Here is a 6679-nt window from a genome sequence, read left to right as displayed (position 1 = left end):
ATGATATCTCATAGTTGTTTTAATTTGCATCTCTCTTAGGGCTAGGGATTTTGAACATTTCTTCATGTGCTTGTTAGCCATCTGAATGTCCTCTTCGGTGAAGTGCCTGTTCACTGCAATCCCTGAGGTGCACGGTTCAACTCCAACAGATGCTCTGCTGAAGAAGGAGGAGCAATCGCCTCCTGTACCAGTCAGATCCAATTTGACGGTACACACACAAAAAGAATAAATAAATAAATAAAAAATATCTCCTTCGTATTTAACAGACAATTTTGCTGGGTAGAGTACTCTTGGTTGACAGTTGTGTTCTTTGAGTGTTTGATATATGTTCTTCTACTCTCTTCTTGCTCACATGGTTTCTGCTGAGAAATCAGCGCTTCATCTTATTTGCTCCCCCTTGTAGGTTACTCTTGGTTTCTCTCTTGCTGCTTTCAGAATTCTCTCCTTATCTTTGGTTCTAGCAAATTTGACTATGATATATCTTAGTGTTTTTCGTTTGGGGTCTATTCTATATGGTGTTCTCTCAGCTTCTTTAATATATATTCTCTTATTCTTCATTATGCCTGAAGAGTTCTAATAAGTTTTGACATTTAAACTAAAGCAACTAAAGCCTCTTTTTGTTCTGCAGTTCCAATTATTTGCATGTTATTTCTCTTGATGGTATTTTATGTTATTTTTATGTTTTTCTTCTTTTTCCTTCCTATTTGATTCTGCTTTTTATTCTAGCAGGTCGGTGGTGACAATTCTATCTTCTATTTCACTGGTTCTGTGTTCCATCTCTTCAGTCCTGTTCATGTTAACAGCATCATATTTTGGATTGTGGTTTCTTATTTTTCCAGAGCCTCTAATGCCTTGTTTGCTTTATCTGCACTGTTTTGGATTGTTTTTTAAGCTCCTTCTTGGTTTTGCTTGTGGTGTCCTGTAATTCTACAAGTTTGTCTTTCACTCATTGAAAATATTCAATCATTCTTCTTTTAAATTTTGTGTCTCAAAGTTTCATCAGACTTTCTGGCTTCAGGAAATTCATTGAAACTGTGTCATTTTGGGGGGGTGACGTCTTGCTTTGGGCTTGTGTAGGTAATGAGATAGCTTACTTCCTACATGAAATTGCTGTGTTAGCATTTTTTATGTCTGAGGCAATAGCAAGTTCTTGATCTGAAGTCACCACTCCAGAAAAGCGTGTGGCAGATCCCCTGCTTGGGTTTCTTTCTGCCTTCTTGCCCAAGGAAAGATATGCTTCAGTTCAGTAGAGAAAAGGCCTGTGGAAGAAGCCTTCTCTGGCAGACAACTGCTGCAGCTAGGGTTGTCTAAGTTGTTCTGGACTAAATCAGTTGATGAACTGTACTTGGGGAGATGCATAGTGGAGTGTGGAGACCTGATTAGAAAACCAGGAAGCCTAAGGTGTCCCACATGATCCAGCCAAGTAGCAGTGACCCCGTACAAATTACCTTCCTCAAGTTCCAGTATTGCTCCCTGGTGCAGGCGTCACTCCCCTGTGCAGGTGTCACTCCCCCATGAAGGCATGATGTTAGCCACTCCCTGGCACAAGCATGGTGAGAATCTTTTTTTTTCCTTGATGTTGAGCTTCAATCCATATTGAAGGCTGCAGTCCTTGACCTTCTGCAGCAATTGCTTCAGGTCCTCCTCTGTTTCAGCAAGCAAGGTTGTGTCATCTGCACATTACAGGTTGTTGATGAGTCTTCCTCCAGTCCTGATGCCACACACTTCCTCTTTGAGTGACTGGATGGATAGATAGATAGATAATAGATCAGAGCAAATCTATGAATGAATTTTAATCTTACACTGTCATATATCATCCTCATGATCTCTAATGTGCTTGAATATATTGTTACACTTACTGCGTCAAACCATCTTATTGAGGGTCTTCCTCACTTTTTCTGACCCATCATGATGTGTTTTCTAAGAACTGATCCTTCTTACATCATGTCTACATAGGTAGTTTCATAGTCTAACAAAAAGAAGTTTGATTAGAACCTAGATCAAGGGAAGGAGATAAATTAAGATATTCAGTGATTACTGTCAAGGATATTATTATGACTAAATATTTATTTATCTTAAAAGTGTTTACATAGTAACTGTTATGGGCCAGCCTCTTACAATATGATGAAATCTAGAAAATGCACAATCCTAGGTCTCACAGAGTAAAGAACTGATGATAGAGAGGATATTGTGTTAATTGAATAATGAAACAGACTAAAATCCTCACCACAGACCAAAAGTCAACATCATAATAGATGATTGATAGATAGTTGTTAACAATTTCATCTTGCTAAGATCCACAATGAACACCCTTGGCACCAGCAGCCAGAAAATCAGAGGATTAATTGTATTGGGAAAATCTACTGTCAATTACCTTTCCAGAATGCTAAAGAGCAATGGTGTCAGTCTAGGTGTGTCTGATCCAGGCCATGGTATTTTCAATTGCTTTCCATGCATCTGAGAACTAGACAATGACTAAGTATAACAAAAAAAAAAAAAAAAGAATCAATGCCTTTAAGTTGCGGTGCTAGAGAAGAGTATTGAAAATGCCCTGAACTATCAAGAGAACGGATTTGACTGGAGAGGGTGAAACCAAATTGTTCCTTAGAAGCAAGAATTATTAAACCCTGCCTCACATATTTGGGGCAGGTTTTCAGGAGAGGCTAGTCCTTAGAGAGGACATAATGCTTGGAAAGGTAGAGGGTCAGATTCCAAGATGGCAGTGGTGGACAGTGCAGTGTGAACTGCTGGAGGAACAGCAAGCTGCATAGTGACGGGCCACTAGAGAGACCTTCATGCCTCACAGAGACCAACCAACACAGCACAACATGGACAGTAGGAATTTGAATTAGATTTTTTTTTAACAATTCGTTTCAGAGCTAAAGTCATGCCGCGGGCCTAGCCAAAGCCGGAAGCCACCAGTCGAGCTACTGTGGGACCCATCCCCAGGAGAAAGAAGGTTAGTGGGAAAGTAACTGAGTTCTCTTCAGCCTCACTAAGAGTGAGTGGATCTGTTGGAGTTTGACTGCGTTTTCTTGTGCCCTCGCCAACTGCCCAGTAAGAACTAGAATGGGTTTTCTTGGGCACCACTGATTGCCTGGGAGAATACCCCAAAGCAAGTTCACTGGTGTGAATTTGGTAGAGTTCTCTTGGGCCATGCTGATTATCTGAGTTTCCTTGGGCACCACAGACTGCCTGGGAGGATGCCCAAGAACGAGCAGGATAATGGGAATTTAACTGAACTTTTGTAGACACCGCAGACTTGCCAGAGGTGAATGGGTCAGTGAGAATTTGACTAAGTCTTCTTGGGTCCCGCTGGATCCAGGGCCCTGCTGGGGCAGGGGCCGCTGTGTATGAGGGCACATGGATAAGGGCCAATGGGCAGGGACCACTGAGTGAGACCTGCTGGGTGGGAGATGGACAGCTATAATTTGAATAGGGACCCCACTCATGAGCACACCCAGACAGCTGAGGTCTGAGCGAGGTCTCACAAGTGGTTAACTGGCCCATGTGGCCTCCCTTGCTTGCCCCACAACCATTCAGCTCCACACCTGTGCCTACAGTTCCAGTCAATCAACTTGCCTTTAATCCAGAGCACCTTGATCTGACTTACCTACAAGAGGCTGTTCTCACAGTCTCTGAACAGAACTTTCCCTTGAGTCAGAAGTTCAGAGAAAAACCACAAGTGGGGTATCTGCCCAACTGATTTCTAGAGCATTGTCTTCAGTTTAAGAACATTTTAATGTCTCAAAGAAAGCAAGCTATCTCACACACTACACAAGCGCAAAGCAAGATGTTATCCCCAAAAGCTGACAAGGTATCAATGTATTTACTGAAGCCAGAAAGTCTGATGGAACTTTCTGACACATAATTTAAAAGAACAATGATTCAATAATTTCAATGGATGAAAGATAAACTTGAAGAATTAGAGGATACTACAAGCAAAAACCAGGAGGAGCTAAAAAAAAAAAATCCAGAACAATGCAGATAAAACAAAAGAGACATTAGTGGCACTGCAAAAACAAGAAACCATGATCCAAAATATGAGGTCCAATGTTTCAGATGCTGTCAACATGATGGAGGGACACATGAGCAGAATTGAAGAGGTGGAACACAAAAACAGTGAAATAGAAGACAGAATTGTCACCACCAACCTAGTAGAGCAAAAAGCATCAAAAAGGAAGGAAAAAGAAGAAAACTTAAGAATAGTGTGGGACACCATCAAAAGAAATAACATGCACATCATTGGAATTCCACAATAGGAAGAAGTGAGTAAAGGCACCAAAAAAGTTGTGGAAGAATTACTACAGGAAAACTTCCCAGGCATAATGAAGAATGAGAGAATATATACTCAAGATGCTGAGCGAACACCATATAGCATAGACCACCAAAAGAAAAACACCAAGACATATAATAGTCAAATTTGTCAAAACCGAAGATAATGAGAGAATTATGAAAGCAACAGGGAGAAAAAAAAGAGTAACCTATAAGGGAGAACAAATAAGATTAAGTGCCAATTTCTCAGCAGAAACCATGTGAGCAAGAAGACAACTTCACCTGTGACAAATGTGGAAACTTCTTGATAGGGTCTTGCTATTGTCTTCATTTATCCAAAATTAGCCGCTTCCTTCCTGGTGAACAAATATGGCACCTTCTTTTCAAATCCCTCAGTGTTTCCAATGCTTCATTTAAAACAAAACAAAACAAAAAAATTCTAATATATAGCGCTCTCTCTTTTTATTTCCTAATTATTTCAAAGAGGAGTAATATGAACTGTCACATAAACTGGAACAGAAATTACATTTCAACAGCAAGAAAACAAAGACCCTTACCCCTGGGCCAATAGGTAACATCATGCTAAATGGAGAAAATTGAAACTGTCAATGATTTATCTTTACTGGAATCTACAACCAACAGCCTTGGTACCACTAGGAGACATACTGGTTTGTGCAAATCTACTGTCAGGGACCTCTCCAAAATACTGAAGGTGTCATTTTGAAGACTAAGGTGAACCTGATTCAGGCCATGATATCTCTTCAATCACACACTATGTATCTGAGAGCTGTACAATAAATAAGGATACCAGGATAAGAGTTGAAACCTTAGAGTTTTGGTGTTGGAGAAAAGAATATCCTATGGCCTGCCAATAGAACAAACATATATGTCTTGGGAAAGGTGTAATCAAAGTGCCCTTGAAAGAAAGAATGGTGAAGCTTCATGTCTTATACTTGGACGTTTTGCTAGGAGAGGTTATTCTTTCTAATGGGATATCATATGTGAAAAGGTGAAGGGTCAGCAAAAGGAAGACTCCCAACAAGGTGGATAGGTGCAGTGACTGCAGAAATGGGTTTAAGTGTATCAGATATGGTGAGGATGACACAAAATAGGACAGGATTCAGATATGTTGTTCATGGGTCATTATGAGTTATACATCTTTTGACAGCACATAAAAACAACAACAACAGACATTCAGAAGTTAATTCTTTAATATTCACATTTCCCATAGGAGAACATGTGATTAAGAGCAAGCTCGTGTGTGTGTGTGTGTGTGTGTGTGTGTGTGTGTGTGTGTGTGAGAGAGAGAGAGAGAGAGAGAGAGAGAGAGAGAATGAAGAATAGAACAATGTAAACCGTAGGAGGACCAAGAGGGAACGAACTTGTGACAATGGTTGCAGAGAAGCAGAAGGTGGAAAAGTCATGACAAAACTCATGTAAGTGTTACCATTTGGCCTTGATGTCACAAAAGTTAAGGTTTTGGCTGGTGATGTTCAACTCCTAAGCAGTTACACAGGAGAAAGACCTGCTTCTATAAAGATTATTTGTTGAGTTCAATACTGTCGAGTGGGACTAGATTCTTAGCTGAACTCCCAGCTGTTGTTCAGAGGAATTTAATCACAAGAGAGGAGATTGTACATCTTTCTCCCAAGGAGCAGCTGGTGGGTTTGTATTACATTCTTTGGGGATTGCAGTGCAACTTCTTACCACTAGGCCACCAGTATTCCCTGTAAAGATTAAAATTTAGTGGCATCTCAGATCAACATTTAGCAAGTATTATGTGCCAGCCACTATACAAGCACTATATATCATTTAAATGCAGTACTGCTATGAACAGAATCTTTAATAACTGTGGCCCACTCACATAGCCAAGAAGTGGAATTGAAGCTAAAATTTGTATTTTGATCTGCATGATTCTGAGTCTGAGCATTTGACCAATGCTCTGATGGAACAGAGAGTGTACTTAGAAATGGCTGTCAGGAACTAGGCAAGGATGTCCACTATTACCTCTCCTATTCAATATTGTATTAGAAGTCTTAGTGGTAGCAAGAAGACAAGAGAAGAAATAAAAGGTATCCAAATTGGCAAAGAGGAGGTAAAATTATCTCTATATGCAGATGATATGATAGTATACTTAGAAAATCCTCAAGACGCAGCAAGAAAACTACTGGACAGAGTTGACCAATTCAGCAAAGCGGCAGGATACAAGAGCAACACACAAAAATCAATTGGATTTCTCTACAGGGACATAAAGAATATAGAGCTGGAGCTAAGAAAAACAATACCTATCACAATGTTGTTGTTGTTGTTATGTGCTGTCGAGTCATTTGCGACTCATAGCGACCCAATGCACAACAGCCCTAAACCCTGCTCTATCCTGCGCCAACCGCACTGCCTCTGACAC

Source organism: Elephantulus edwardii, unplaced genomic scaffold, assembly GCF_000299155.1.
Source record: "Elephantulus edwardii isolate Elephantulus edwardi_28Jun2011 unplaced genomic scaffold, EleEdw1.0 scaffold00457, whole genome shotgun sequence".
Classification (NCBI taxonomy): domain Eukaryota; kingdom Metazoa; phylum Chordata; class Mammalia; order Macroscelidea; family Macroscelididae; genus Elephantulus; species Elephantulus edwardii.
The sequence above is the reverse complement of the archived record's forward strand: the minus strand, read 5'-3'. Positions refer to the sequence as shown.